This window comes from Stegostoma tigrinum, chromosome 16 (assembly GCF_030684315.1).
Source record: "Stegostoma tigrinum isolate sSteTig4 chromosome 16, sSteTig4.hap1, whole genome shotgun sequence".
Lineage (NCBI taxonomy): Eukaryota > Metazoa > Chordata > Chondrichthyes > Orectolobiformes > Stegostomatidae > Stegostoma > Stegostoma tigrinum.
This window is the reverse complement of record NC_081369.1, coordinates 66866487-66890716: the sequence shown is the minus strand read 5'-3', so window position 1 is coordinate 66890716 and position 24230 is coordinate 66866487. Positions and strand designations below refer to the sequence as shown.

Sequence of the window (24230 nt, the reverse complement as noted above, 5' to 3'; positions counted from 1 at the left end):
GAATATGAGAGGAATATGAAAGTGGATAGCAACAGTTTTGGTAGGTATTCAAAAAGGAAAAGAGAAAGTAGGTGCTCGTCCTTCAGAAACTGAAAGTAGGGAGTTAATAGTAGATAATGCGGAAATGGAGGATGAAGTGGGAAGTGGTAGATGCAGGTACAGTTACACCATTCAAAAGACATTTGGATAGGTACATGAATAAGAAAGGTTTAGAGGAATATGGGCCACAAGCAGGCAAGTGGGACCAATTTAGTTTGGGAAACTTAGTCAATATGGACTAGTTGGACTGAAGAGTCTTGTTTCCATGCTGTATGACTCTGTGACTCTTTTGACTGTAATTGAATAATGAAAATTCCCACAACTGATTGTCTACATCCTAGGATTCCAAAAAGCCGTAGAGATAGTGGATGTGCTGCATTTGGTTTTCCAGAATTTCTTAGATTGTGGAATGGTGGTCCCAATTGATTGGAAGTTAGCAAATATGGCACCAATGTTCAAGAAACGAAGGGAGAGAAACAAGTAGAACTATAGGTTGGTTAACCATTTCTGATGAAGGGTCTAGGCCCAAAACATCAGCTTTCCTGCCCCTCTGATGCTGCTTGGCCTGCTGTGTTCATCCAGCTCCACACCTTGTTATCTCATCGATCATTGGGAATGTGGTGGAAACTCTTGGTAAAGTAGTCCTAACAATGCTATTGGAAAAACATAGTAGAGCAAGGACGAGTCAGCAAGTTTTCCAAAAAGAGAAATTTTATTTGGCATTTTTAAAAATTCGTTCATGGGATATGGGTGTCACTGGCTACACCAGCATTTATTGTCAGGAAGGAATTTGAGCATCAGCCACATCGCTACAGGTACGTGGGCCACACCAGGTAAAGACAGCAGAGTTCCTTTCCTGAAGAACATTGAGGAATCAGATGGGTTCATACAACGATTGTAAATTTGCATGGTCATCATTAGTTCAGCTGTTGATCCCACATTTTTTATTGAATTCACATTTAGCCATCTGCGTTACCCATGTCCCCTGAGCATTAGCCTGGTTTTCTGCATTACTAGTACAGTGACATTGCCGCCATGGACTGTAAGGATTGGAGCTCTTTGATGATGTTATCCATATGGTAGCTAATACAGGACGAGTAGCTACAGTATACCTGGATTTTTAAAAAGACATTCAAAATGTGGTCACACAAAAAGAACATGAAATGATTATGGCTTATCATGTATTTCAGTGGCTGTTTCCCACACTCGGGGTAGGTGCCAGAATCTGGAGAATTGTAAACATTGTAACCTTAAACAGGAAAGGTTGTAAGGATAATTCTAGCAACGAGAGACCAGTTATTTCAATTTATGTAGTGGTAAATTTCTAGAAACAATTATTTGGGATCGTGTTAGTAAACACATGGAAAAACGTGGGTCAATCAAGAATGGTCAGCATGGATTTCTAAAGGGAAAATTGTGTTAACTAAGTTGCTGGAGGCTTTTGAAGATCTGACAGAATGGCTCAATGAGAGCAACACCGCTGGTATGATGTTCATGGATTTCCAAGATTTGTCAGATATAGTGCCATACAACAGACTTATGAGAGAACTTATAATGGTAAGCAGAGACAGTAGCAACATGGTTACAAAACTGTATCAGTGAGGAAGGGTCTCGACCCAAAACGTCAGCTTTTGTGCTCCTGAGATGCTGCTTGGCCTGCTGTGTTCATCCAGCTTCACACTTTGTTATCTAGTAATGCTCAATGGATTTTTTTCAAGTCGGAGGAAGGTGTATTGTGGAGTTCCACAGGGATTGGTATTGGGACCATTGCTTTTCTTGATTTAAATTCACAATCTGGATCCTGGTGTGCAGGAGACAATTTCAAAGTTTGCAGATGACACTAAACTTGGAACAATTGTAAACAGTGAGAACAAAAGTGTGGAACTCCATAAGGACTTTGATGAGTTGGTGGAGTGGGTGGATAGGTGGTAGATGCAGAGAAGTATGAGGTGATGCATTTCTACCACCAGACACACTCCCCTTCCCGTGTCAGCATTCCGCAGCGTCCATTCCCTCTGGCATTGCCCTGGTCCATTCCTCCACTCTCGACAGCCCCATGGCACCTTCCTATGCATTCACACAAGGTGTAACATCTGCTCATTTACATCCTTCCTCCTCACTGTTCAAGGTTCCAGATGCATCTTCCAGGTGAAGCAGTGCTTTACCTGGGTTTCACTCAATCTAGTTGACTGTATGAGCTGCTCACAATATGATGTCCTCTACTTTTGAAAGACGAAACGCGGGCTGGGTGACCACTTCGCAGAACACCTATGTTCTGTTCACAGAAATAAGCCAGAATTTTCAGTTGCCTGCCACTTCAACACACCACAGTGTTCCTTGGGCAACATTTCTGACTTGGGCTTGCATTGTCTTTATAGCCTTTCCTGAACAAGGCCATAATGTATACAATTCTCCAGATTCTGGCACCTACCCCAAGTGCAGGGAACAGCCACTGAAGTAGATGATAAGCCATGATTACATTGCATGGTGAAACTAGCTCACTGGGCTGATTGGTCTACTCCTATTTGTATGTTTCCACTTGCAACCTTTGACACTCAATATTGAGTTCAATACATGTCCTTTACCCAACCCATTATCCCAGATGCCAACTTTTCTGAGCTACCATCAGTTCTGAAGAAGGATCTCCGAATTTCTCCAGCAATTTCTGTTTAATTTCATTTGCCAATTATTTGTCCATTCTGAGAGATTATTAATGTCCTCTTGTAATTGCAGTCCTCCTCAATACATTATTTGTTTCATCCTCCAGTTTGGTGCCATCTGAAAATTGAGAAATTCTGTTTATAATTACAAAGTTATTGTAAAATGTGAATGGCAGTGGCGCCAGCACTGATCCTATGGAACACCACTTCCCACCTATAGGCACTCTGAATAATCCCCCACCCCATTTCTTACTTTCACAGTCTATTTTTTGTCTTGTCACGAGCTGCCAATCCACCCTTCCACTTGACTCTGACCCCATATTCTCTATTCTTATTCATTAGCCTATTATGACACTTATTCAAGATGTTTTGAAAATCCAACTGAATTATATTTACTACTTTACTGTCTCTGTTATCGCTTCAAAATCCATTTAGTTAATCATTTTTAGTATTCTTTGTTTCTGGATGATCATTTCTCTCCTTTGGGAAGGATTCTATTGTTTTTTGCTAATGTTTTTCGCTAGTGTTAAACTCACTGCTCTGCAGTTTCCTGTACATAGTCTGCACCCCTTCTTAATTTGTATTTTATATTTTAAATGCACTTGTTATTTATTTTATTGTTCAAAGTTGCATGCACTGTTCTATCTCCACGATAAGTACTGAAGTGAAATATTAATCTAATATTACTGGCATTGTCTTTCATTACCTCTGATATTATTCTGTCTATCACTTCATGGTCTTATTTCCATCGGAGAGGTTTGTTTTACATGATGCACCTGTGGAACAGAAGAACAGGAATAGCTGTTTCAGCCGTTTGACCTACTCCACCGTTCATTACGTTCATTCAGTTTCATCGTCTGCCTTGCTGATTGTTTTTTGATTTCTCTATAATGACTTTGCATATTCTCTCTTATCAACTCCTCTGCTATCAGTGTCCTTGATGTATTGCTCACACTTAGTTGTTCCTTCCCATATTTATTCATTTGTGGAGCCTCACAGGAGTTCAGTTTCTTCTTTCCTTTGAACAGAATACATTTTCCCTGCACTCTGGTTAACATTTTAAATGTTTCAAATGTTTCTGCATAGTTGATTGCTGGTATTGTTACCCATTTAATTTCCCAGTTCTGTTTTCAGACTCTTAAACTTAACATGAGATTGCCCATCACAGCACAATTATAGGCACTTCATTCAGTTTGAATCATTCCCTCTAAAGTGGTTGGAAGACCCACTGGTTTGGCAACTGATGAGAGGGACACATGGCAGCAACACAAAATCCAGCCCAATATTCATCAGTTTACTGACATTTTATCCCATTTTTAATAGTTTTCCTCCTTTTACAATTTTAACTAGGTGATTTCAGCCCTCTTCTGTAATTCTATTTATTCCCTTACCAGCAGGTTTCTCTCTTACTTTGTTCTCAGCTACCTCACAATCTATACAGTTAGACTGCTTATGTTTCCTGAAGATCCTTCACCCATCCCATCACCATCCTCAGGGTTTATGAGCCAGTGTTAGAAATCCAGCTATGCAAGTTTTCCACAAGTTTTCCATCCCTTTCAATTTGAGGCAGTCCCTTTGATGCTAGCAGCATTAATGTATTGAGAATGTTGAAAGGCTTGATGACTATTGTCTGTCTAGCCATTGGAGTTGTGGCTGGTTTGTGTGTGCGTATGTGTGCACGGTGTTTATGTAGGGCAGCATTTTATTGGATGAGGGTTTCCAAAGTGTACTAAACAAAACTGAGTCAATAGGTTTGATGTACAGATCAGCCATGACTTGATTGAATAGTGGAGCAGACTTGATGGGCTGAATGGCCCCTTGCTGTTCCAGTACTGACTGGGCTTGGTGTTGTGGGAGCTCTCACATACTGAGCAAAGATTCTCTCATCCTGATGTTTTCACCAATCATATTTTTCACAACATAGTGATTGAAAGGTTCCAACAGGAATTTTCTCAGAACATAAATCATTTTTGTTTAATTTCAGGGAATTAACTTCTGCCCAGGACAGAATGTGACTGGTGTCACAACACATGATCAACGGGACTACACCATCCAACCCCTGCTGTTTCATCTCGGGAGGGATCCTGGAGAGAGATACCCAATCAGGTGAGAAAACAGAGGGAGAGAGGCTCATCTGTAGATGGACAGAGGAAGAGATAAACACCCTCTGTCCCCATTATTGTATAAATAAACCACCCCAAATCCCTTGATTACATTCCAGTCTGTAACCCACTCCCAGGTATCTGTTATCCTGTAAATAAAGCCCTGAACCTCTTGATTAGATTCTATCTGCAACTCTCTCCCAGATATTTGTTGTTTTACATGTAAACTAGTCAAAACTCCTCAATTTGCTTCCAGTCTGTAATTGTCTCCCAGGTGTCTATTATTTAATACATAACCCTCCCCCACCTGAACCCTTAGATTAGGTTCCAGCTTGTAATTCATTCCTGGTTATTTATTTTGTTTTATGTATAAATCACAGCGAACCCTTTGATTAGAATTCAGTCTTGAACTTATTTCCGTTTATCCTATAGTAAAACAACTCATACTCCTCAATTAGATTCCAATCTGTAACTCCCATATCTAGCTGTTATTCATTAAATAAACCCTGAAACCCTCGACTAGATTCCAACTTGAAAAAGATGTCACAGACTTGGTGGGCAGAATGATGGTCTTTTTCTGCCATGATTCTCTGGCAGCCTGAACTTTTCATGAGTAGCATGAAGCATCAAAAAGCAGGAGCCTTAGAAATTGTTAGAAGACCATAGTTGGCATATTAGGCCTTAGCTATATGGTATCGAGCTACAACAATCTAGATTCCATCCTGCTGAGTTCTGGGTGACCATGGGTAAGTGATTAGATCAGCCAGAGCTCTTGATACTGTAAACTCTGTGCATATGAGTTCCTTTTAACCATTGTGCGAGAAAATGCAATTTTGGAGAGGGATGAAAGTGAAAATTTGGAGAAGTTAGAGGGAGCGCCAGCACTGCAAAGCTAGTCGGAAAGTGAGCATGCAGGACAGAGAGACAGCGCAAGAGAGTCAGCAGGCAAGACAGCGCCCAGGACAGTTAGTGAAGGTGAGCCACAGCAGGAGAGAGAGTAACAGAGAGAGGAGTCACACACAGACAGCATGGGAAACTTAGTAAGAGAGACCTCAAGGAAGAGTTAGTGAGAGAAGGAAGAAAGACTATGCAAAAGTGTAAACTGATGCATTTTGGAAGGTCGAATTTGAATGCAGAATACAGGGTGAATGACAGGATTCTTGGCGGTGTACAGGGACAGAGGAATCTTGAGGTCTATGTCCATAGATCCCTTAAAGTTGCTACCCAAGTTGATAAAGTTGTAAAGAAGGTGTATGTTGGCTTTCATTGGCAGGGGAATTGAGTTTTAGAGCTGCAAGGTTATGCTGCAGCTCTGTAAAACTTTGGTTAGACCACATTTGGAATATTGTGTTCAGTCCTGGTTACCTCATTGTAGGATGGATGTGGAAGGTTAAGAGAGGGTGCAGAGGACATTTACCAGGATGCTGCCTGGACTGGAAGGCAGGTCTTATGAGGAAAGGTTGAGGGAGCTAGGGCTTTTTTCATTGGAGCGAAGAAGGATGAGAGGTGACTTGATCGACATGTACAAGATGATGAGAGGCACAGATAGAGTGGATAGTCAGAGTCTTTTTCCCAGGGTGGAACTGAATATTACTGGGGGGCATAATTTTAAGGTGATTGGAGGAAGGTATAGGGGAAATGTCACAGGTAGGTTCTTTACACAGGGAGTAGTGGGTGCGTGGAATGTGCTGTTGGTGGTGGTAGTGGAGTCAGATACATTAGGGACATTTAAGTGACTCTTGGATAGGCACGTGGATGTTAGTAGAATGTAGGGTATGCAGGGTAGTTTGATCTTAGAGTAGGATAATAGATTGGCACAATATCGTGGGTTGAGTGGCCTAAACTGTGCTGCACTGTTCTATGTTCTTTGTTCAAAGGAGGTAGTGAGAAAGAGACTGCGCAGGAGGGTGAGTGAGAGAGAGGAGATATCATGGTACAGTTAGTGAGAGAGAGAAAATGCAGAAGTGTTAGTGAAAAAGTGAACATGCTGGAGAATTAGAAAGAGAGAGCAAGCACAGGAGCATTAATGAGAGAGAGAGAGAGAGAAACTTTGCTGGTGAGTTAGTGAGAAAGGGACAATGTGGGGACATAATTTTAAGGGGAAATGTAGGAGATTTAGAGATTTGAGGAAATTATTTTTCACCCAGAGGGTGGTGGGAATCTGAAAATGCACTGCCTGAGAGGTTATTTGCTATCTTTCTTCTTATTTGCTCTCCTCTGCTGTATTCATAATCATCACAACCTTATAAAAAAGTATTTGGATGAGCACATGAAATGTTATGACATTCAAGGCCGTGGAGCTAGTGCTTGAAGGTGGGACCACAGGGCAGGCAGTGGCCTAGTGGTAACAGATACTGGCCTTGCCAGCGATGCCCTCATCCCATATAATAAAGTGTGAAGCTGGATGAACACAGCAGGCCAAGCAGCATCTCAGGAGCACAAAAGCTGACGTTTCGGGCCTAGACCCTTCATCGTGGGTCTAGGCCCGAAACGTCAGCTTTTGTGCTCCTGAGATGCTGCTTGGCCTGCTGTGTTCATCCAGCTTCACACTTTATTATCTTGGATTCTCCAGCATCTGCAATTCTCATTATCACATGCCCTCATCCCATGTCTGAATAAAGAAAAAAAAATGTAGATTTAGTGTAACTTTGCTATACAGACTCAGTAAGCCTACGGGCCTCGAATGTACAGTTTGATTCTATCAGGAAATGAAAGAGAGACAATGGGAGAGAGTGAATAAGGAGAAAACAGCAATAATGTGCAATAACGCCCAGATTGAGTTCTATCAGGGCCACTCAGCTCCCTACCTCATGACAGCCTTGTTCAAACATATACAAAACAGCTGAATTCCGGAGGTGAGAATGAAAGTGTGGCATCAGGGAGCCTTGGCAAAACGGGACTCAGGGGCAAACTCTCTGCTGGTTAGAGTCATACCTGGCAGATAGGAAAATGGTTTTGATTGCTGGAGGTCAGTTATTTCAGCTCCAAAAACATCTCTGTCGATATTCCTCAGCGTATTGTCCTCAGCACAACCGTCTTCAGCAGCGTCATCAATGACCTTCCCTCCGTCATAAGGTCAGAAGTGGGGATGTTCACCAATGATTACATAATGTTCAACACCATTCGTGACTCCTCAGACACTGAAGGAATCCATGTTCAAATGCAACAAGATCAGGGTTGGCAAGTGGCAAGTAACATTCTCAATCACGCAAATGCCAGTCAGTGACCATCTCCAATAAGGGATAATCTGACCACCGCCCTTTGATATTCAATGGTTATTACCATTATTGCAACCCATTGTCAAAGTCCTGGGGGTTACCATTGACCAAAAATTGAATTGGATGCAGCACATAAACACAGTGGCTATAGTAAAAGCAGGTCACAAGCTAGGAATATTGCAGTGAGTAACTTGCCTCCTGACTCCCCAAAGCCTTTCCATCATCTACAGGCACAAGTCAGGAGTGTGATGGAATACTCCCCACTTGTCTGGATGGGTGCAGCCCCAACAACACTCAAGGACCTTGATACCATCCAGTACAAAGCAGCCCGCTTGATTGGGACCACATCCACAAGCGTCCCCTCCTTCCACCACTGACACACAGTACCAACAGTGTGTACCATCTATAGATTCATTGCAGAAATGCTTCTTTGACAGCACCTTCCAAACCCATGACCATTTCCATATGGAGGGGCAAGGACAGCAGGTACATGGGAACACCACCTCCTGCAAGTTCCCCTCTGAGCCATTCACGACGCTCCCTTGGAAATATATCGTCCTTCCTTCATTGTCACTGTGTCAAAATTCTGAAATCCCTCCCAAATGGCATTGTGGATCAACCCACAGCGCACGGATTGTAGCAGTTCAACAGTGAAGTTCAGCAGTACCTTCTCGGGGCAGTTAGGGTTCAGCAAGATATGCTGGCCCAGCCACTCATGCCCACAAGTGTCTTCATTAAGATTTTTTGAAAAAAGTGACAAAGAAGATTGATTAAGGCAGATGGTGGATATTGTTTCTATAGACTTCAGCAAGGCTTTCAACAAGTTTGTGTGCGGTAGACTGGTTAGCAAGGTTAGATCACATGGGACCTAGGGAGAGCTAACCATTTGGGTACAAAATTGAATGGAAGGTAGGAGACAGACGGTGGTGGTGGAGGGTTGTTTTTTAGATTAGAGGTCTGTGGCTGTAGGTGTGGCACAAGGATTGGGGCTGGGTCCACTGCTTTTTCTCATTTAGATAAATGATTTGGATATGAATATAAGAAGAATGGTTAGTAAGTTTGCAGATGACACCAAAATTAGTGTTGTAGTGGACTGTGAAGAAGGTTATCTCACAGTACAGTGGGACCTTGATCGGATGGGCAGATGGAGTTTAATTTAGAAAAATATGAGGTGTTGCATTTTGATAAAGCAAATCAGGGCAGGGATAGAACATAGAACATTACAGCACAGGCCCTTCGGCCCTCGATGTTGTGCCGACCTGCCATACCAATCTGAAGCCCATTCTACCCTACACTATTCCATGTATGTCCATATGCTTGTCCAAAATGGTTTGGTCCTGGGGAGTGTTGCCAAACAAAGAGACTTTGGGGCACAGGTTCATGGTTCCTTGAAGGTGGAGTCATAGGTAGACAGGGCAGTGAAAAGACATTTGGTACACTTGCTTTTATTGGTCAATGTATTGAGTATAGGAGTTGGGATGGCATGTTGCGGCTGTACAGGACATTGATGAGGCTACTTTTGGAATGCTGCGTTCAATTTTGGTCTCCCTGCTGTAGGAAAGATGTTGTTAAAGCTCGAAAGGGTTCTGAAAAAATTCACAATTATGTTGCTAGGGTTGGAGGATTTGAGCTGGAGGGAGAGGCGAAATAGGCTGGGGCTATTTTTCCCCGGATCATCGGAAGCTGAGGGGTGACCTTATAGAGTTTTATAAACAACACTGGACTGTTAATCCAGAGACCCAGATAATGTTCTGAGGACCCAGATTTGAATCCTGCCATGGCAGATGGGGGAATTTGAATTCAATAAAATATCTGGAATTAAGAAGCTAATGATGACCATGAGTCCATTGTCGATTGTCGGAAAAACCCATCTGGGCCACTAATGCACCTTTAGGAAAGATGTAGGAGCAACAGGATGGTGGTAATGGGAGATTTTAATTTTCCCAACATTGACTGGGATTCACAGTGTTAGGGGTTTAGATGGAGCAGAATTTGTAAGGAGCATCCAGGAGGGTTTTATGGAGCAGTATGTGAGTAGTCCAACTTGGGAAAAGCCATACTGGACCTGGTGTTGGAGAATGAGTCCGGCCAGGTGGTTGAAGTTTCAGTAGGGGATCACTTTGGGAAGAGTGATCATAATTCCGTAAGTTTTAGAATACTCATGGATAAAGACGAGAGTGGTCCTAAAGGAAGAGTGCTGACTTGGGGAAGGCCAACTGTAGCAAAATTCAGCAGGAGCTGGGGAATGTGGATTGGGAGCAGCTGTTTGAGGGTAAATTCACACTTGATATGTGGGAGACTTTTAAAGAAAGGTTGATTAGAGTGTAGGACAGACATGTTCCTGTGAAAATGAGGGATAGAAAAGGCAAGATTAAGGAACCATGGATGACAGGTGAAATTGTGAGACTAGCAACCAGGAAAAAGGAAGCATACGTAAGGTCTAGGTGACTGAAAACAGGTGAAGCTTTGGAAGAATATCAGGAAAGTAGGACCAATCTGAAACGAGGAATTAGAGGGCTAAAAAGGGGTCATGAACTATCTTTAGCAAACAGGGTTAAAGAAAATCCCAAAGCCTTTTATTCATACATAAGGAGAAAGAGGGTAACGAGAGAAAGGTTTGGCCCACTCAAGGACAAAGGAAGGAAGTTATGCGAGGAGTCAGAGAAAGTGAGTGAGATTCTTAATGAGTACTTTGTGTCAGTATTCAGAGGAGAGGGACATGACAGATGTTGAGGTTGGGGATAGATGTTTGATTACTCTAGGTCAAGTCGGCATAAGGAGTGGGAAAGTGTTGGGTATTCCAAAAGGCATTAGGGTAGGCAAGTCCCCAGATCTGGGTGGGATCTATCCCAGGTTACTGAGGGAAGCGAGAGAGGAAATAGCTAGGGCCTTAACAGATATCTTTGCAGCATCCTTGAGCACAGGTGAGGTCCTGGAGGACTGGAGACTTGCTAATTTTATCCCCTTGTTTAAGAAGGGCAGCAAGGATAATCCGGGTAATTATCGACCAGTGAGCCTGACGTCAGTGGTAGGGAAGCTACTGGAGAAGATACTGAGGGATAGGATTTATTCCCATTTGGAAGAAAAAGGGCTTATCAGTGATAGGCCACATGGTTTTGTGCAGGGAAGGTCATGTCTTACCAACTTAATAGAATTCTTTGAGGACGTGACAAAGTTGATTGATGAGGGAAAGGCTGTAGATGTCATATACATGCACTTCAGTAAGGCGTTTGATAAGGTTCCCCATGGCAGGCTGATGGAGAAAGTGAAGTCACATGGGGTCCAGGGTGTGCTAGCTAGATGGATAAAAAACTGGCTAGGCAACAGGAGGCAGAGAGTACTAGTAGAAGGGAGTTTCTCAAATTGGAGACCTGTGACCAGTGGTATTCCACAGGGATCTGTGCTGGGACCACTGTTGTTTGTGACATATGTAAATGATTTGGAGGAAGGTGTAGGTGGTCTGATCAGCAAGTTTGCTGATGACACTAAAATTGATGGAGTAGCTGATAATGAAGGGGACTGTCAGAGATTACAGCAGAATATAGACAGACTGGACAGTTGGACAGATAAATGGCAGATGGAGTTCAATCCGGGCATATTGCGAGGTGATGCATTTTGGAAGATCAAATTCAAGGGCGAACTATACAGTAAATGGAAAAGTCCTAGGGAAAATTGATGAACAGAGAGATCTGGGTGTTCAGGTCCATTGTTCCCTGAAGGTGACAACGCAGGTCAATAGGGTGGTCAAGAAGGTATATGGTATGCTTTCCTTCATTGGACGGGGTATTGAGTACAAGAGTTGGCAGGTCATGTTGCAGTTGTATAGGACTTTGGTTCAGCCACATTTGGAGTACTGTGTACAGTTCTGGTCGTCACATTACCAAAAGGATGTGGATGCTTTGGAGAGGGTGCAGAGGAGGTTCACTAGAATGTTGCCTGGTATAGAGGGCGCTAGCTATGAAGAAAGGTTGAGTAGATTAGGATTATTTACATTAGAAAGACGGAGGTTGAGGCGGGGACCTGACTGAGGTCTACAAAATCATGAGAAGTACAGACAGGGTGGGAAGCTTTTTTCCCCAGAGTGGGGGACTCAATTACTTGGAGTCACGATTTCAAGGTGAGAGGGGAAATGTTTCAGGGAGATATGTGTAGAAAGTTCTTTATGCAGAGGATGGTGGGTGCCACCTCAGCGTTGCCAGCGGAGGTGGTAGAGGCAGGCACGATAATGTCATTTAAGATGTATCTAGACAGATATATGAATGGGCAGGGAGCAGAGGGATACAGATCCTTGGAAAACGACCGACAGGTTTAGTTGGAGGATCTGGATCGGCGCGGACTTGGAGGGCCAAAGGGCCTGTTCCTGTGCTGTCATTTCTTTGGTCTTTGTTCTTTAGGGAAGGAAACTGCCATCCTTACCTGGTCTGACCTACATGTGACTCCAGACCCACAGCAATGTGGTTGACTCTAAATTGCCCTCTGGGTAATTAGGAATGGGCAAGAAATGCTGCCTGGCCAGTGACGCCCTCATCCCGTAAATGAATATAGAAATAAAATCACGAGAGGTACGCACAGGGTGAATAGCCAAGGTATTATTCTCAGGATAGGGAGCCCAAAACTAGCTAGCATATGCTTAAGCTGAGAGGGGAAAGATATAAAAGGGATCTGAGGAGCAGTTTTTTTCACATACAGAGTGGTGTGTGTGTGGTTTGAGCTGCTAGAGGAGGTGGTGGAGGCGAGTACATTTACAACATTTACAAGGTACCTAGATTCGTAAAGGAATAGAACAGGTTTGGACAGATATGGATCAAATGCTGGCAAATGGGACTCAATTAATTTGGGACATCTGGTCAGCATGGATGAACTGAACCAAAGGATCCGAGTCCATGAAATGCAACTCTAAGACTATATGATGAATTTTTAAAAGAAGGGGGGAAGAGAGAGTGAGCAGATTAGACTTGGTTTAGATTCCTACAACTTCAGGAGGGCCACTGATATCTGTTGCCCACTCAGTGTGAACAGCCGTGTACAGATACCAGTTGAGAGCAACTATGTCAGCTCTGTCTGTCTCCCTTCTTCTCAAACCACTTCTCTTTTTCTCCCTGTTTTCCTGTGTGCATCTCTTTGTAATCCTTCTGTTTCCACCCCCCACCACATCCATATTTTTCTCTCTTTTCATCTCGGATTACCTCTCTCTGATTTTGCAGGTTTTCCCATCAAGAGTATGAGACAGCAATGAGAAAGATCTCAAATGTTGTGCATCATCACAGATCCTCGCTTGTGCCAGGACAGCCACAACTAAATGTCTGTGACCAGGCTGTTATGGTGAGTGGTCAGAATCATTGCTTATACTAACTGTTCAGCACAAAACAAGAGAGAACATAGACTATCAGTCACAGCTTTTATATAAATATCATTCAAGTACAAGGCATTGCTGGGGGATAATAACTCAAGCTGTAGCATTACTGTCACCCGCTACTCACAGCTTGTACAGGACGTGCTTCAGCTCAGAATGACACATCTTGTCCATTCATCTTTCTCAACTCAGTCAATTGCCATTAGCTCTCCCCCTCAACCCTCCCTCAATCCCACCATCTCCACCAGATTCCCCACACCTCTCAATACCATCTGCACACCTCCCAGAATCAGGAATCTACAAAGAAAGACAAAATACTGTGAATACTGGAAATCTGAAACAAACACAAAGGATCTGGAGAAACTCAGCAGGTCTGGCAGCATTTGTGGAGAGAGAAACAGAGTTAATGTTTCGAGTCTGGTATGACTCTTCTTCAGTATTCAGAACAGTTTTGAAGTTTACAGTTATTTTAAGTTTTACCATCAATCTTGAAATTGTCCCCTGCACACCAGATTTGTCAACCAGCCTTTTTTGCTGTATTTTGCCTAAAATTCATGTCGATAAAATCCGCTTCTTTCCCCTCATCATCCTTCTCTGTCAACTCAGTAAAATAATTCAATTTGTCAAACATGGTCTGACCCAAGATAATGAAATGTGAGGCTGGATGAACACAGCAGGCCCAGCAGCATCTCAGGAGCACAAAAGCTGACGTTTCGGGCCTAGACCCTTCATCAGAGAGGGGGATGGGGAGAGGGAACTGGAATAAATAGGGAGAGAGGGGGAGGCGGACCGAAGATGGAGAGTATTCCCTGAAGTTGGTCCGGAGGGAGGAGGGTAACTTCTTCAGGTTAGGCATCCCTGGAAGAGGCTTCGCAGTGAGGTTAAAATAGTATCAGAGATAATGGGAACTGCAGATGCTGGAGAATTCCAAGATAATAAAATGTGAGGCTGGATGAACACAGCAGGCCAAGCAGCATCTCAGGAGCACAAAAGCTGACATTTCGGAGGAAGGGAGTGAGTCAATAATGAGAGGACTGAGGTTCCAAAGTCAAAAACTCTTTTACTCATGCTACAAAATGGTTAGACGTGTCAGGTTATGAATAAAGGGAGGATGAAATAAGAGAAGAGTGAGTAAATAATGATGTTTCAGAAGTAATTATGTAACGTCTTCTATTTTTTCCCATCAGAATTGGGCACCTCCAGGTTGTGAAGTGCTTGGCAAATGTCTCAAGATTCCTAGATCTAACCCATGGAAATGTAACTGGCCACATTAACATTATTTACAGACGTCACATTTATTCTGTTCACACTGGATTTTAGGGAGCCATCATCGACATTTCAAGGAGAACCATCACCTAGTGAGAGTCAGCACCTTTAGGAACTGTATCGCAGTGAGAGTCAGCACCTTCAGGAACTGTATCCCCGTGAGAGTCAGCACCTTCAGGAACTGTATTGCAGTGAGAGTCAGCACCTTTAGGAACTGTGTTGCAGTGAGAATCAACACCTTCAGGAACTGTATCCCAGTGAGAGTCAGCACCTTCAGGAACTGTCTTGAGTATACTTAATTATCCAACCACAACAGCTGTCTGCAAGAACCACCCTTGGAGAGAAGAAAATCGTCCTCATTTCTGTCTTAACTGGGTGATTCCCTTCCTTGGAGGTTGTGTGCTTCGGTGCTAAACTCTTCCACAAGGGAGAACAACATCTGCACATCTGCAGTGTCAAATCCCTAAGAATTTTATATGTTTCCAAACATTGTGCTTTCACTAATTTAAACTCCAATAACTGTAGGCCTAACCTACTCAATGTTTGCTCATAAGAAAATCCTTCCATACCTAGAATCAACCTGGTGACTGTTCTCTGGACTGCCTCCCTATTTTTATACTTCATTCCATTTGAAATAAAGGCCTGCATTCCATTTCCCTTCCCAATATGGGAAGGCACAATTGGGGCGGCACGGTGGCTCAGCAGTTAGCACTGTTGCCTCACAGTGACTGGGTTTGATTCCGCCCTCAGGTGACTGTCTGTGTGGAGTTTGCATGTTCTCCCAGTGTCTGTGTGGGTTTCCTCCAGGTGCTCTGGTTTCCTCCAACAGTCCAAAGATGTGTAGGTTAGGTGGATTGGCCATGCTAAATTGCCCATAGTGTTCAGGGATGTGTAGATTATGTAGGTTATAGGGGGATGGGTCTGAGTGGGATGCTCCAAGGGTTGGTATGGACTTGTCGAGCCGAAGGGCCTATTTCCACACTAGGGATTCTGTGATTCTATGGATATCTGTTAAACCTGAATGCTAGCTTTTTGTTCGTTTATTCCTCATTTATTCATAAGGTCCCCCAAAAGCCCCAACACACCCCCATTGTACTGCCCAGTTACATGTTGCCATCCTGAAAATACCTCTTTTTTTCCCCCAGCTCTATCTTCTATCCATAGTAAGATACTACCTCCAACACCATGGGTCTTCTCTTATTAAGATTAGTATTCATGGTACCTTCTCAAGTGCCTTTTGGGAATCCAAATATATTATGTAAACTATGTAAAATATATTATGCCCTTCTATCTATCCTGCTTATTATATCCTCACTGAGCTGTAACAAACTTAATAGACATAATTTCCCCTTTGTGAAGCCATGTTGACTGTGCTTGATTATATTAAATCTACTGTTAGATCCTTCATAATGGACTCTGATGTTTTCCTGTTCCACCTCACTGGGGTATCACACTGGAAGTCAAGCCCTGCTAATCTTGGACTTGTCACAGTAATTAAACCTTTCAGAAGTCTCCTTTCTTTTAGGCCAGGGTCGTCAAAAAACACAGACCAGGATTCTGTATTTAACAAGAATGAGTACTTGTAACAAATAAATAGATTCGAAGTTCAGACAAACAAATCTGAACCATTGCCATATAAATCTACTCGTTTTTACTAAATTCTAATTCCACCCCACCCCAACCAAGACACATATACAGAAAAACAGACAGGGCAAACAAAACAAATGTTGTGGATGGAGAGAAAGGCGTGGAAGGCAGTTCAACGGCCCCTGCTCACAGGGTTTGCTAAGAATGTCCTTTTGGCTCATCAGGACCTCTTGCTCTGTGATTGTTCTTTTCCAGCGACTTTTCACTTGCTTGCAGGCAATACAAGGTAATTGGTTAAAGAAGTAAAGTCTGTTACTTACTGGTTAAAAGCCCCAATTTACAGCGATTACTGAAGGAAAAATAAGCTGGCTTCCTTTACTGCAGAGTGAATGGATAGCTCCTGACTTTGCAGAGATCTGATGGCATCTTATCTCATCACAACCCAAGCTGTTCAGCTATATGGGAACCATTCGTACACGTTGCCAGGCAAAGGCCTTTGGTCTATGGACTAGTGACCAGTTATTAATGACAATCAGCTACCTTTTGCTGACCAAAGCTCCATTTGTACATTGCACTTGGCTCCAGCTCATCTGTAATCCAGACTTTCAGAACTGTTTGAGAAAGCAACAATGTTAACAGCACTTACAATGAGTGTCAGGTTACTTGCTTTTATAAAGTGCAGTGATTCTTCAACAATCCTTGGCTTTTAATACAGTCCTTTCCCTATTTCAATCCACAATCAGAAATACAGAAAAATAACACAGCTTCGCATTCCCATTAACAGACGTGAAGCAAAGTGGCCTATGGATACTTTTTTATGTCTCCTTTTTGAATGAGGCTGTTACATTGAAGGATTTCCAATCCACTGGGACTTATTCAGAATCTAAGGATTATTGGAAACTTACTACTGGCATCCACCATCTGAATAGCTGCTACTTCTTCTATCCTAGGATGCATCCCATCAGTTTCGGGCGACTTATTGGTCTTTAGCCCAATTAATTTCCCTTGCACTTTTTCACTGGTAGTAGTTATTCCATTTGTTTCCCTGTCCCCAACTCTTGAGCCCCTTAATTATTTTAGTATTTTTGGAATGTTGTTAGTTTCCTCTACTGTGAAGACTCATGCAGAGCATTTCCTCTGACATTTTCTGGTTCTCCATTATTATTTCCCAGTCTCATTCTCTCAAAGTCTTACATTCACTTTGACTTCTCTCTTCCTTTTAGTATTTTTAAGGACCCTCTCACTGTCCATGTTTATATTACTTGCTAGTTTGCCTTTGAAGTTTATTTTCTACCCATTATTTTCTTGATCATCTTCTATTGACTTTTAAAACCTTCCCAATCCCTGTGTTTACTAATAATCTTTGCCAGATATGTTTATTCTTTCAAACTGTTCTTAACCTCCTTGGTTAATAATGGTCAGTTTGTTCCTTCTGCAAACCCTTCTTCATTTGGTTATATCTTTGCTGTGTGTTATTAACTATTTCCTTGGACATCTGCCATTGTTCCTCAACTGTCTTTTCTGCTAAACCCTGTTCCTAGTCCAGTCCAGCCAACACTATTTCATCCATATGCAATTACCCTTATTTAGGATTAGTACAGTTGTTTCTGACTTAGGTTTAGGTCTGTCAAACCGGAAGCATGGTTTGATCATATTATTTTGAGATCATTTACTAAAATTGCTGCATTGAACATCACCAGATCTAAAATAGCCTGGTCCTGGATCTATCCACAAAACATTGCTTACAGAAACTGGGTTGAATGCACTTCATACATTTCTTCTTCATGGCTACCTTTACAAATTTGGTCGTCCCAATCTACAGAAAGATTAAAGTCATCCAAAATTAATTTACTGCATTTTTCAACATGCCCTCATTATCTCCCAATTATGGAGAGAGTCAGCACTTTCAGAAACTGGCACCCTGAACAGTCAACATCTTCAGGAACTGTATCCCAGTGAGAGTCAGCACCTTCGGGAACTGTACCCCACTGAGAGTCAACACCTTCAGAAACTGCGTATCCCAGTGAGAGTCAGCACCTTCAGGGTTCATGTCAACAGAATTGTTGAATGGGATTAATATGCAAAATAATCATGATCTCATTTAATTGTGGAACAGGCTTGAAAGGCTAAGAAATTTACGCTGGGAATACGTTTTAACTTTTTGTATTGGTCTTGCCTTTATTGCAGTGCATCAAGTCTCTCCTTATACAGTATAGTACTGCCCCCAGTAGTACTATATCCCAGTGTTATATAGTGACTGACCTATCCCCACCAGCACCATATCCTAGGTTATTCAGTAACACCTGTCCCAAACACTGGACCCCAGTGTTATACATTGACAGACATGTCCCCACCAGTACTGTATCCCAGTATTAATACAGTGACAGACCAGCCCTCACCGGTACTGTACCTCAGTGTTATACTGTGACAGACCTGTCCCCAGTACTGTACCCTGGTGTTATACAGTGACAGATCCATCCCCACCAGTACTGTACCCCAGTGTTACACAGTGACAGACCCATCCCCACCAGTATTGTACCCCAGTGTTACACAGTGACAGGCCTGTCCCCCACTGGTACTGGACCCCAGTGTTATACACTGACAGACCCGTCCCCACCAGTATTGTACCCCAGTGTTACACAGTGACAGACCTGCCCCCACCAGTACTGCACACCAATGTTACACTATGACAGACCTGTTGCCACAGTATTGTACCCCAATGTTATACAGTGACAGACATGTCCCCAACTAGTACTGTACCCCAGTGTTAGACAGTGACAGACCTGCCTTACCTCTTGCTGGCACCTTCATGACTAGCATAAAGATGGCACAAATGAGGATGTGCTGTAATCAGCATATTTGTCTTCAGGAATAGAAAGGTTTTAATTTGAATTTTGTAATGTTTTGTATGTATATACATATACTGCTAATAAATCCAAGTGTTTCAAATGATCTATGTATTTTTCCAAAACAATGCATGAAGTGAAATGAAATTCACCAGATTTGCTATAATACCTCCAACACAGATCTTACTTTGAGACAGTAAGGACTGCAGATGCTGGAAGCTAGAATCAATAGATATGAAGCTGGAAAAGTACAGCAGGTCAGACAGCATCCGAGCAGCAGGAAAGTCAATGTTTTGGGATGAAACCCTTCATCAGGACTGAGGTGGGAGCCTGTAAACAGAGGGAGGGAGATTGGTCTAGTGGTGGGGTAGGTGAGATGGAGATAGGTGGGTGCAGGTTGGGTGTTATTGTGGTTGAGCATTGGGAAAGGTGGAGCAGATAGGTGAGTCAGAAGATGGACAAACTGGTGAAGTCAATATTCAGGCCATTGGGTTGTAAGCTTCCAAGGTGAAAATATGAAGCGTTGTTCCTCCAGTTTACGTTTGGCCTGACTCTGTCAGTAGAGGATGCCAAGGTTGGACATGTCACAGGGGAGTGGGAGGGAGAGTTAAAGTGGATGGCAACTGGAAGGTTGGGTTGGTTGTGTGTGCAGAGCACAGATGCTCTGCAAACAGGTTCCTGAGTCTACGTTTGGTCTCTCCGATACAGAGGAAATCACGTTGGGTGCACCTGATTCTGTAGATGAGGTCAGATAAAGTGCAGGTGAATTCTGCCAGACTTGGAAGAATTGTTTGTGGCCTTTGATGGAGTGAGAGGGGAGGGGTAGCACCTCGTGTGGTTCCAGGGAAGGGTATAGGGTGTGGTGGAGGGCTTGGTAGGGAGTGTGGAGCTGATGGAGTCATGGAGTGAACAGTCCCTGTGGAAAGCGGTCAGGGATGGGGAGGGAAATATCTTTTTGTTGGTGAGGTCTGATTGTACAGAAATGTCAAAAGATGCTGTGTTATATTTGGAGGTTGGTGGGGTGGTATGTGAGGACTAAAGGTCTGTATCCTTGTCGGGGGAGAGGGTTGAGGGCAGAAGTGCAGGAAATAGTGGCGATGTGGTTGAGTGCATCCTTAATAACAGATGGGGAAACTACGGTCTCTAAAGTAGGAGAATATCTGGGAAGACCTAGAGTAGGATGTCTCATCCTGGGAGCAATGTGGAGGAATTGTGAGTATGGGATAGAATTTTTGTAGGAGGGTTGGTGAGAGGAGGTGTAGTCGAGGTAATGATGGGAGTCAGTGGGTTTGAAATGGATGTCAGTAGTGAGTCAGTTACCAGAGATGGAGAGGGAGAGATCCAGGAAGGGGAGTGAGCTGTCAGAAATGGTCCAGGTGAATTTGAGGGCATGGTGGAAGGTGTTGGCGAAGTTGATGAACTGTTTGAGCTCATGGGAGCACGAGACAGCACTGATGTGGTCATCAATAAGGCAGAGAAAGAGGGGAAGGGGGGGATGGTGCCAGTGTAGTTGTTGAAGAGGGACTGTTCCTCAAATGCTACAAAGAGGCAGACATAACTCGGGTCCATGTGGGTGCCCATGGCCACCCCTTTGGTTTGTAAGAAGTGGGTGGAATCAAATGAAAAATTGTTCAGGGTGAGGACTAGTTGTGCCAAGGGTATGAGAGTTTGGTGGAGGGGGACTGGGTGGGCCCATGGGAGAGGAAGATGCAGAGGGCTGAGAGGAAGAAGCAGAGGGCTTTTAGGCCATCCTCATGGGGGATGCAGGTGTACAGGGACTAAATGTCCATGGTAAAGATGAGGTGTTGAAGGCTGAGGAATTGAATGTTTTGGAAAAGGTGGAGGGCGTGGCTTGCATGTTGAATGTAGGTGAGGAGTTCCTGGACCAAAGGGGAAAGAATTGAGTTAAGGAAGGAGAAGGTGAGCTCGGTAGGGCAGGAGCAGGCAGAGACACCCTTGAAGGGCGGTGTTGACACACTGCAGTACTGTCAGAGGGTCGGTATTGAGGGCTGGAGAGTCAATACTGAGGGAGCGCTGCTCTGTCAGAGGGTCAGAACTGAGGAGGAACTACACTGTCAAGACTTTCTCACTCTCAAGTTGAATGCTAAATGTTACGGTTATGTGTTATGGCCTGGTACCAGCATCGCAGTACACCCAGTGAATTACAGAGGTTGCTCCCCACACAGGGCAGCATGGATATGAGCTGACAATAAGATTGAAGAAAATGAGGTCAGAAAATTGTATAATCGCTACAATGCAGAAGGAGGCCATTCAGCCCATCATGTCAACACTGTTCACCCAAATAGGAGCAACCTCTGTAATTCACTGGGTGTACTGCGATGCTGGTACCAGGCCATAACACATAACCATAACATTTAGCATTCACCCTGACCCAGACCCAGACAACAGCCCTCACCCTCCCCCGTATCCTGTAACCTCACATCTACCCGAGCTAATCCACCTAGCCTACACATCCCTGGATGCTATGAGCAATTTAGCATGGCCAAACCACCTAATCCGCACATCTTTGTACTGTGGGAGGAAGCCGGAACACCCAGAAACCCACACAGATACAGGAGGAACATACAAATTTCACACAGATGATCACCTGAGGCTGAAATTGAACTTGGGTCTCTGTCACTGTGAGGCGGCAGTGCTAACCACTGAGTCCATTAGATATATTAGAAAGTCAGTTGATTTGAATTTACACAAAGCAGCAGTGAGTTCCTAAGTGGTATCAGTTCCAAAGCCTAATGAAGCACATAGATTATTCTTAGATTATTAAAAGTAATTGCAATGTTGGAAACAAATTGAAACCCAGTTTCTCGGAAGATTGTATTGATAAAATTGGCAGTGTTCCGTTCCTTACAAAGATTGATTAATGGAAGAGATTTTAGCAAGTGCTCAAGAACTAAGGATGTATTATCTTTTGTTACATCAATAGGTTTCATCAATGTTGAGTAATGCCATTCAGGTTAAAAATGCTCCAGATACAGTACAATCACTTAAGAACCAAGTTGTAATTACTATACATAATTTTGTAGCCTACATGTACAATGTATTAATATACAGATACACATGAAGAAGATCATCCAACATAATTGGAAACTGCATGATATAAATATTGTTCAATTTGCTGAAAAAGACAATGCAATTATTGATGTACTGGCAAGAATATAATTATGGAATTGTTGGAGATTAAGAAAGTGGCAAGAAACAGCGGATTTCATAGAGCGAGTGAGCAAAAATGAACGAAGGAGATAGTGGGAACTGCCGATGCTGGAGAATCTGAGATAACACAGCGTGGAGCTGGATGAACACAGCAGGACAAGCAGCATCAGAGGAACAGGAAAGCTGGCATTGCGGGTCCGGACTCTTCTTCAGAAAATGAATGAAAGTACTTTTTTTCATCTTTTTTATGTTGATTATAAATGCCAAAATCACAATGAATTGCATTTGGAAATGGTGTTTTGTTTTTCAAGATGGAAGCATGTTGGGAATACATATTTATATTTAAGGACCACAGTAAAAACCATAAGAAATAGGAACAAGAGTAGGCAGTTTGGCTCTTCGAGCTTGTTCTGTCTTTCGGTAGGATCATGGCTGAACTGACGTTCCTCACATCCACTGTCCTGCCCTTTCCCCGTTATCTGAAATTCTTGATCAGTCAGGGAATCAATCTCAGCCTTAACTATGCACAAGGACTCTGCCCCCACAACTCTTCGTGGTAAAGAGTTACAAAGACTCATAACTCACATAGAAGAAATTGATACTCCTTTATTCTGAGGCTATTCCCTCTGGGCTTAAACTCTCCCATGAGGGAAAGCATCTTCTCAGCAATTATCCTGTCAAGATCCCTAAGAATCCTATATATTCCAATGAGATCATCCCTCATTCTTCTGAACTCCAGTAAATAGACTCCCAACTTTTGTTCATAAGATAATCCCTCCATAATAGGGATCATCCTGGTGAACCTTTTCTGAACTGCCTCAATGAAATATATTTTCTTAAATAAGGGGATCAACACTGCTCACAGTACTCCAGATGTGGTCTTACCAGCACCTTGTACAGTTGCAGTTACACTTCCCTACTTTGATACTCCAGCTTCCTGGAAATAAGAGCCAACGCTCCATTAGTCTTCCTGATTGCCTGCTGAACCTCTGTGCTAGCTTTTTGTTTCTTGCAGAAGTCTGTGTAAGTCCCTTTGTGTTGCAGCTTTCTGCAGAAGATTGGAAGGGTTTTAGCTATTTGAACATTGTTACGATCCTGACTGAAAGCTGGCTTGATACGTCATAGATAGCAGGGATTGCTGATGCTGGAGTCTGAGATAATAAGGTGTACAGCTGGATGAACACAGCAGGCCAGGCAGCATCAGAGGAGCAGGTAAGCTGACATTTAGGATCGAGGCCCTTCTTCAGAAGCAAATATGTTGTATTTATTTTTATCTGATGAGGTTATCTTTCATTGAAACACAAGAATGCCTCAGATCTGGACTTCATTAGGCAATTAATCTCTCAGTTCATTCATGGTTTCTAGTTGGGGAATAATCGGATTAACTTCTTTGACACGTAGTCTTTTACACACTTAGTAATAAAGTCAGTAATGGCAGTGGCATACTCATTTAGGATTATCACTGAGTTCTTGAATATGGACCTGTTCACCGACTGTAAGCAGTCCCATAGAAGCCCCTCAATTGCCTCAGACCAACACTGCACTACTTTCTTTACTGGGTTGTCACAATTCCATTTCTGTTTGTTAGCTGAGAGGAGGAGTACAGTGTCGTGATCTCATTTTCTAAACCGCGGATGGGGAATGGAACGGGAGGCATCTTTGACGGTTGTATTGCAATGGTCAAGGATGTTCGGACCTCTGGTGGGCCTGGAGACGTACTGATGATATTCGAGTATTGATATTATTATTTCAACTTGAATGTAGAATGGTTGATCAATATGTCTGCAGATGATACAAAAACTGGTGAGGTAAACAGTGAGGAGGATATCCTTAAACAACAAGAGAACTCTTCTCAGGCTGGTCAGATGGGCTGATCCAGGGCAAATGGAATTCAATCTGAATAAGTGTGAGGTGATGCACTTGGGCAGGCTAAACAAGGCATGGGAATACATGATGAATGGTAGGATCCTGGGAAGCACCGGTGATCA

At 43.1% G+C, this 24230-nt stretch overlaps 1 long non-coding RNA gene across 1 annotated transcript in view; it reads right to left on the bottom strand.

Annotated features, from left to right (window-relative positions):
• Positions 1-1258: 1258 nt before the first annotated feature.
• LOC125459657 (uncharacterized) overlaps positions 1259-24230 on the bottom strand; it is a 43395-nt gene continuing 20423 nt past the window's right edge. The window contains exons 2-3 of the long non-coding RNA XR_007249075.2: positions 3406-3475; positions 1259-2817 (exon numbers count right to left, since the gene is read on the bottom strand). This is a non-coding gene — a long non-coding RNA (uncharacterized LOC125459657). The remainder of the gene's footprint in view (positions 2818-3405; positions 3476-24230) is intronic.